Genomic DNA, 9,390 nt, shown 5'->3' on the forward strand with positions numbered 1-9,390 from the left:
CCAGGCTGGAATGCAGTGGTATGATCTTGGCTCACTGCGACCTCCGCCTCCTGGGTTCAAGTGATTCTCCTGCCTCAGCCTCCCGAGTAGCTGGGATTACAGGCGTGTGCCACCACTCCTGGCTAATTTTTGTATTTTTAGTAGAGAGGGGGTTTTGCCATGTTGGCCAGGCTGGTCTTGAACTCCTGACCTCAGGTGATCCACCCACCTTGGTGTCCCAAAGTGCTAGGATTACAGGAATGAGCCACGGTACCCAACCTTGAGAGCTATATTTTAGAACTCTAAGAAAAACGGGTGTGATACAAAAATATTAGACACTGACTAAAATAACATCAAATATGCTTTATGACAACCTATTCATCTGCACATTTTGGGGCAAGGGAGGGTTAAAGACCTAAGAAAGTTGCTTAGGCCAAGAAATTGTGCAAAAGAGGTCAGCACTGGATTTTGTAGAGACACACCTGGCTTTGCTGGAATTTAGAGAGGATGGAATAGGAGCTTGTCTGCCTTCAGCAAGTTCCCAGGAATAAGCCCTTATCTGCTATAGCTAGGCAAGACCCCCTCTAATACTTCCCTGGCTAGAAGGAAGCTATTTTGAGGCAAGGACGTTGTTTGATTACAAACCTTTGTTATCCTAACACCAACAAAGGCTTTGAAATTCTTAGGCCAAAAACAGGGCAAAACCAAATTGTAATAACTATTTTAAAGGATGTGGATAAAATTTATGTTCCAATGATATATCCTGATACAAACATAACTTTTAAAGAGTGTAGGCTGAGCATGGAGTTATATGAAAATGTTTGCACCTGTCCTCCCCTAAAGTGGCTAAGGGCATCTTGGCAAGGCTTGTCATCAACTGTCTTCTCTGTGTGACTGCAGATAAGAGGAAAGGGCCCAGCTGCTGCCACAGCCCTTTGTCTTTGTGGCTGCGGTAGACACTGGGCTTGCCATTATCTTCTCTGGCCTTAAATTCCCTCTGCGCAAAGAAAGGTAACCCATTCCCCTCATCCTGTCTCCTTTCATATTTGGCTGAAAGTTTGGGAAACCCATTTCAATCCTTTCTTTGCCTTTCAACATGTCACATTCCTTCAAGCTGAGCTCACAGATCTGTCCTTATGAAACCTGTTCTGACTCCCCAGGCGGAGTGAATCCCATCTCTCCTGTTCTTTTTCAGTGTTTTCTACTTGTCAGAGCACTTCTCACTTTTGGGCTTTAAATATTTTTAATATGTTTGTGACTCCTCCTTGCAAAATACTTCAGGATAGAGACCATATCTTATTAATCATCGATTCTCTCTGCCTTGTACAATACCTGGCACATGGTAGACCCTTGGTAAATGTTTACTGAATGCATGAATGAGTGATTAAATGAACAAATAATCCTTTGGGTTCTCTCTTTATAGCCTCTCAGCTATTTTTTTTTTTTTTTTTTAGACAGAGTCTTTCTCTGTCGCCTAGGCTGGAATGCAGTGATGGGATCTTGACTCACCACAACCGCTGCCTCCCGGGTTCAAGAAATTCTCCTGCCTCAGCCTCCTGAGTAGCTGGGACCACTGGCACATGCCACCACGCCTGGCTAATTTTTTGTATTTTTAGTAGAGATGGGGTTTTACCGTGTTAGCCAGGATGGTCTCGATCTCCTGACCTCATGATCCACCTGCCTCAGCCTCCCAAAGTGCTGGGATTACAGGCATGAGCTACGGTGCCCAGCTCCTCTCAGCTATTCTAATGTTGTTCATGACTCCCCAAGACTAGGAATACAAAGTGTGGTTGCAAATTCTTCCTTGTTTCCAAAATATTTTCTCACTTGCTTACTGAAGTTAAATTGAAGGTCAGAATTATTTAATGGAGAAGCAATTGGCCTTTCATTATGCAATAAGGGATAAAATGACTTAAAGTGTAAATATTACTTGAATTAACATACTGCTAAAACTTACTAGAACTAAAGTGGGCCAGGTATGGTGGCTCATGCCTGTAATCCTAGCACTTTGGGAAGTTGAAGGGGAAGGATTACTTGAGCACAGGAGTTGGAGAACAGCCTGGGCAACAGAATGATACCTCATCTCTACTATAAAATAAAATAAAAATTAGCAGAGTGTGGTGGTACACACCTGTTGACCCAGCTACTTGGGAGGCTGAGACAAGAGGATTCCTTGAGCCTGGGAAGTCAAGGTTGCAGTGAGCAGTCACTGAACCACTGCACTCCAGCCTGGGTGATAGAGTGAAACTCTATCTCAACAACAACAACAACAACAACAACAACAACAACATCAAAGGAACTAAAGTGTAATTAGTCAGTCAATCAAAAAGTGTAAATAACATACTAGTTTCTTTTCTGTTTTGCAGGGGGTGGAAGTCAGAGAGAAGTTAGTGTTTGGGTTTTAGTGAGGGATGGGAGGGAAAGGGGGGTCAAAAGGTCATTTAGATAACTACAGAGCATAGAAAGAGAAACTAGGGATCTCTGATTTAGCAATTCCTTAATGTTTCAATTTTCAAGAGAAGTATGGCATAACTGCTCTTGTTTGCAATTTTATGAGAATATTGTTGGGAACTGTATAGCACGATGAACACCATCTTATATTATAGAATTTGATAAGATCTGGGGTGTTTGTGAATGTGTGGACTTAAAAATGTTGACTTTGCTTCAGAGGAACTAAATTTTCAGAAGAGTTAATAAAGGAGTCATATAATCTAGATTGTACCTAAAATGCCTCTCCTAGTAGTAGAGCAGTTTGGGTACTTTGCATGACTAAGAGATACTGGAGATGGCCCCAGACAGGAAGGGGTAGATGGTATGGCAAGATTTAGTTTTGAGTTGGAGCTTCCTAAATGGAGGCTATAATAATGTACATTTTGGGGTAAATTGCTATTATCAAAGGATCACTGATAACTCATATATATAATAATATATTTTTTTTTCTTAGAGACAGTATTTTACTCTCTCACTCAGGCTGAAGTAGTACAGTGGCATCTTTGGAAGTGGAAAGCAAATGTAGTCATATGTTGCTTAATGACAGGACTATGTTCTGATAAATGTGTTGTTAGATTATTTCATCTTTGTGCAAACATCATAGAGTGTATTTACACTAATATAGATGGTATATAACCTACTATACACTTAGGCTCTATGGTATAGCTCTTCCTAGGCTACAGACTTGCACAACTTATTACTATACTGAATACCGTGGGCAATTGTAATGCAGTGGTAAGTGTTTGTGTATCTAAATGTTGAAAAGACACAATAAAAATATAGTATAAAAGATAAAAATGGTACGGCTGTATAGGACACTTACCATGAATGGAGCTTGTAGGACTGGAAGTTGCTCTGGATGAGTCAGGGAGTGAGTGGTTGGTGAATGAGAAGGCCCAGGTCATTATTATCCACTGTTGTAAACTTAATAAACACTGTACACTGTACAGGCACAGTGGCTCATGGCTGTAATCCCAGCACTTTGGGAGGCCAGGGTGGGTGGATCACCTGAGGTCAGGAATTCGAGATCAGGTTGGCCAACATGGTGAAACCCCATCTCTTATAAAAATACAAAAATTAGCCAGCTATAGTGGCAGGTACCTGTAATTCCAGCTACTTAGGAGGCTGAGGCAGCAGAATCACTTGAGCCCAGGAGGCGGAGGTTGCAGTGAGCCAAGATCTGCCACTGCACTCCAGAGCAAAACTCCATCTCAAAACAAAACAAAACAAAACAAACAAACGAAAAAACGAAACAAACCAAAAAAGGCCACTGTACTCTTAGTCTACACTAAATTTATTTATTTTTAAATTTTTATTTATTTTTTCGAGACGGAGTTTCACTCTTGTTGCTCAGGCTGGAGTGCAATGGCGCAATCTCGGCTCACTGCAACCTCCACCACCCAGGTTCAAATGATTTTCCTACCTCAGCCTCCCGAGTAGCTGGGATTACAGGTGAGTGCCAACACGCCTGGCTAATTTTTGTATTTTTAGTAGAGACGGGGTTTCGCCATGTTTTTGAGATAGAGTCTCACTCTGTAGCCCAAGCTGGAGTACAGTGATGTGATCTTGGCTCTCTGCAACCTCTGCCTCCCAGGGTCAAGTGTTTGTCGTGCCTCTGCCTCCTGAGTAGCTGGGATTACAGGCATGTGCCATTATGTCCAGCTCATTTTTTGTATTTTAGTAGAGATGGGGTTTTGCCATGTTGCCCAGGGTGGTCTCGAACTCCTGAGCTCAGGCAATCCACCCTGCTCAGCCTCCCAAATTTCTGGGATTACAGGCCTGAGCCACTGCGCCCGGCCCACTAAATTTATTTTTGTTAAATTAATTTCATTATATTCTGACAGCTATGACATCACTGGGTGATAGTAATTTTTCAGCCCCATTATAATCTTATAGGACCACCATTGTATATGAGGTCTATTGTTGACCAAAACATCTTTTTTTTTTTTTTTTTTTGAGACAAAGTCTCGCTCTTATCCCCCGGGCTGTAGTGCGATGGCGCCATCTCGGCTCACCGAAACCTCTGCCTCCTGGGTTCAAGCGATTCTCCTGCCTCGGTCCCCCGAGTAGCTGGGATTACAGGTGCCTGCCACCACGCCTGGCTAATTTTTGTATTTTTAGTGGAGATGGGGTTTCATCATGTTGGCCAGGCTGGTCGAGAACCTCTGACCTCAGGTGATCCACCCGCCTCGGCCTCCCAAAGTGTTGGGATTACAGTCGTGAGCCACCGTGCCCGACCATTGTTGACCAAAACATCTTATGTGGCACATGACTGTATGTGCAAACAGGGGCCCAGTATTACACAATTCATTGAAAATTTGCTACTTTGTAGTGTCAAATGATTAGTTTGACTTTTTAAAAATCTCACTTGAACTGGAATCGAACTAGAGTCTGAGAGTCAGTTGTCCTAGGTTTTCACTTCTGCCTCCACAACTGACTAGCTGTGTGATATTTCAGAGATCATTTCTCCTCTGTAGATCAAAGTGAGATTATGTGAGTTTCAGGGCCCGTTCCAGGCCTAACACTTTCTGTATTTTTATTCAGTAGCAGCAATTAAAGCATTTCACATAACACAGCAGTAGCAAAGTCTGGACTGGAATGCATGCCTTACAACCCACTTAACCTCTTTTTTTTTTTTTTCTTTACCTTTCAAACTTTTTAAAAGTAAAGTATAATATACACACAGTATAGGAAGTACATAGAGTATACTAATCTTTTCTTTTTTTTTTTTTGAGACAGAATTTCACTCATGTTGCCCAGACCAAGTGCAGTGGCGCCATCTTGGAACACTGCAACATCCACCTCCCGGGTTCAAGGGATTCTCCTGCCTCAGCCTCCCAAGTAGCTGGGATTACGGGCATATGCCACCATGCCCAGCTGATTTTTGTATTTTTAGTAGAGATGGGGTTTCTCCATTGGTCAGGCTGGTCTGGAACTCCCCACCTCAGGTCATCTGCCTGTCTCTGCTTCCCAAAGTGCTGGGATTACTCTGCTTCCCAAAGTGCTGGGATTGCAGGCGTAAGCCATGACGCCCAGCCGAAGTATACTAATCTTAAGTGTTTAGATTGTTGAATGTTTTCAAAGTAGGCAATGAATTATAATTGAGCTTTAAGATTCATCCTTTTAAATGTATAGTTTGATGAATGTTGATAACTGTGTAGAGTCAGATAACCACAACCACAGTCAAGATATGGACTGTTTCTATCATCCCCAAAAGTTTGCTTGTAACCCTTTGCAGTTAGTTCCCTCCTTTTACCCAAATCTTCTGGTAACCACTGACCTATTGTCTGTCCCTACAGTTTTGCCCTTTCCAAAATGAAATCATACTACATATAGACTTTTGTGTCTCTTTTCTATAATGCTTTTAAGATTCATCACATACCTTTATTTGATGTGTATCTTGATCATACCTGATGTGATGTGTATCTTGATTACTTAGATCAAGATATAGAACTTTTCTAGCACCCCAGAAGATTCTTTTGTGTCCTTTTCCAATCAGTTCCCACCTCTCACACCTCACCCCCACTATTCTGACTTTTATTGCTGGATTACTTTTCCTATTTTTGTATTCCATGTAAATGGATTCATATGGTAGAGACTGTGTGTCTGTTTTCTTAATACAGTATCTATAGGACTTATTCATGTTATAGCTAGTAATAATAGTTTGTCCTTTAAAAAAAAATCACAGTGTAATATTCCATTGTATGAATATACCATGTTTCATTTATCTCTTCTACTGTGGTGACATTTTGGTTGTTTCGAATTTTTGGCTGTTTTGAGTAAATCTTTTCTTTTTCTTTTTAGAAATGGAGTCTCACTTTGTTGCCCAGGTTGGCCTTGATCTCCTGGGCTCAAGTAATCATTCCACCTCGGCCTCCTGAGTAGCTGGGACTGCAGACACATGCCACCACACCTGGCTTTGAGTAAGTCTTTTGTGAACACTCTTGTTAATGTCTTTTGGTGAGAATATGTATCCATATCTCTTGGCTATGTTCCTAAGAGTGGAATTGTTAGATCATAGGCTAGGTATGTGTTTAGCTTTCATAGAGGCTGCCAAACAGTTTTCTAAAGTGGTTGTACCAATTTATTTATTTATTTACTTATTTATTATTATTTTTTTGAGATGGAGTCTTGCTCTGTCACCCAGGCTAGAGTGCAGTGGCATGATCTCAGCTCACTGCAAGCTCCGCCTCCCAGGTTTAAGCAATTCTCCTGTCTCAGCCTCCCAAGTAGCTGGGACTATAGGTGCCCACCACCACGCCCAGCCAATTTTTGTATTATTTTTTAGTAGAGATGGGGTTTCACCATATTAGTCAGGCTGGTCTTGAACTCCTGACCTCAGGTGATCTGTCTGCCTTGGTCTCCCAAAGTGCTGGGATTACAGGCATGAGTCACCACACCCAGCCAGTTGTATCAATTTAATACTCTCACCATCAATGTATGAGAGTTCCAGTTACTCCACATCCTTGCCAACGCTTGGTATTGCCAGTCTTATTAATTTTAGCTTTTTGGATAATGTACTGTAACCACTGCTTTTGGATTGAAATTGCATCTACACCACCAATAGTGTCATTCAGAGATGTAGAGAGTCAGGAGAGATCAGTCAGGTTCCTTATGTTTCTGCGCAGAGACTTAACAAGGCAAGCAGTAGGGATGAACAGTGGTAGAGCTACCTTATATTGCCAAGAAGACCTGAGTCCTTATTTACCATTCCACCATAGTGATGGTACTGGGGAGCCTTCCCTCCCTAATTCTATAACCCTAATCCTGTCCTTTAATATTTATTTAATAGCAGTTACCCTGGAAGAAAAGATATGGGGGATTGGTTGGTGAGGACTGCCCTTGTTCAACCTTCTTAAACGAAATCAGTGAGCTTATTCCTCCTTCATTTGAGATGGCCTTTGGAAACCTGTATCAAATCTCCACTGCAATCAGGGTAATTAATCATCAAGAATGGCAAGATGATTGTAGAGAATCCAGGAATGGAATGTGGATCCATGTGCATGTGTAGAGCAAAAATCTGTTTTTTATTTGCAAAGATAGTAGTCTCCAGGAAACGTAGTGAGGCTAAAGGGTCCATTTAAGATTTGGCTGTTATCCTTGATGTTCATAGTAGCAGTTGGGTTTGAGCTGGTGGGTTTTGGGTGTGCCCTGCAGTGTGGTTATTTAATAATAATATGCCTATGAAAATAAAGCCAAAACTGCCAGATGTGTTTTACTCCAAACTTGATATAGACTGTTTAATGGGATTTTTATGTGTACCTAAGAATCACTATGCTTTTAGAGTGCTTCTGGCCACTCTACAAATACATGAATCAGATTAAAGAACAGTCAATCAGACTTGAATTAAATATATATTCCCATAATGGTGATTATCTTTTTTCTTGACTTGGCATTATTATAGCAAGCTAAAATAATAGGAGATAAGTAGCTGTTATAAATGAACCATTAAAAGCAGCAGTAAGCCAAAGTTATCATTGATCTCTCCCTGTCTCTTACTTTATAAAAACTAATGTGAATTGCTATGGAGTTACCTACTTTAATAATAAATCTGTTGTGTCAGGGTAGTGACCTGAAGTTTTTTTTTTACATATAATTTGTAGTCTATCGATTTAATCCTCTGAATATCTCATCCTGTTGGCATAGCATAAAACCATTTCTGAATTGAAAGACAAAAGTAGCTTGGGAAAAATATTTTTATTGAAGATATCCATTTGATCAATAGTCAAATAAATATGAGCTTATTTTGAATGACAGTTTCAAGTTTAAAAGACCAAAAAGGAAGCTGGGCATGGTGGCTCAGACCTGTAATCTTAGCAATTTGGGAGGCCGAGGCGGGTGGATCATGATGTCAGGAGGTCGAGACCATCCTGGCTAACACAGTGAAACCCCATCTCTACTAAGAACACAAAAAATTATCCGGGTGTGATGGCACATGCCTGCAGTTCCAGCTACTCAGGAGGCTGAGGCAGGAGAATCACTTGAACCCAGGGGTCGGAGGTTGCAGTGAGCTGAGATTGTGCCACTGCACTCCAGCCTGGGCAACAGAGCGAGACTCCCTCTCAAAAAAAAAAAAAAAAAAAAAACCAAAAAGGAGATGCTTTGATTCATTACCTATTTGGGTAATTGATTTATAGGTGTATTTTGAAATTTAGATTTTTTTTCTTCATGAGCAGGGGTGTGAGGCATATGGAGACATTTTATGAAGACACTAGCTTTTTGAAAAGTGAATCATAAACTAGAATGTGGAAAATGAACTCAAGTAGCAGACAGTTTAATGTGACTACATAAAACATTGGTGCCGTGCTGCTAAAACTCTTCCTTCCCTTAATTTGCTTAATTTGTGGAAGAGAAAATCAGTAGTTTATGCTATTCCAGCCAATACCTGGCACCTTTCCATTTGGCTATACATGCCAGGATGCCAAGAACCACACCACTACTTTGTAACTTGAATAGAGCTGCTGGCTTCCTCTTAATGCCAATTTCAAATTTCTGGCAATGACTGACTGTTACCATAGTCCTCTCATCCCTCCTGTTTATCTGTACGTATCTTAAGCTTAGTGTTCAGCTCCTGAACTTTTATTATCTGTCTCAGGCAAAAGTGTAATGAATACCTTTAAATATCATTGAGAAAAAACTGAGAAATAGCACATATGATTAACACATAAATAATTAATTTGGGAGAGTGCTTTCCTCTATTTTTGTCCACTTGCCTACTTATTCATTTGTTGCTTTTCTTTAGATGTCACAGATCTAACCCAGTTAGTCTAAAGAAATGACCATGCATCATTGTCATATCATAAACATAACTCAACTTGGAAGGAAGCAATTTGAGATGGCTATCCTATTATTATGCTTTATTTTTTTCTTCACCTAGTGCAAGTAGCCATAGAGAATATGGAAGAAGATCTTAATACTCAC

The sequence above is a fragment of the Mandrillus leucophaeus genome, unplaced genomic scaffold (genome assembly GCF_000951045.1).
Source record: "Mandrillus leucophaeus isolate KB7577 unplaced genomic scaffold, Mleu.le_1.0 Scaffold128, whole genome shotgun sequence".
NCBI classification, from domain to species: domain Eukaryota; kingdom Metazoa; phylum Chordata; class Mammalia; order Primates; family Cercopithecidae; genus Mandrillus; species Mandrillus leucophaeus.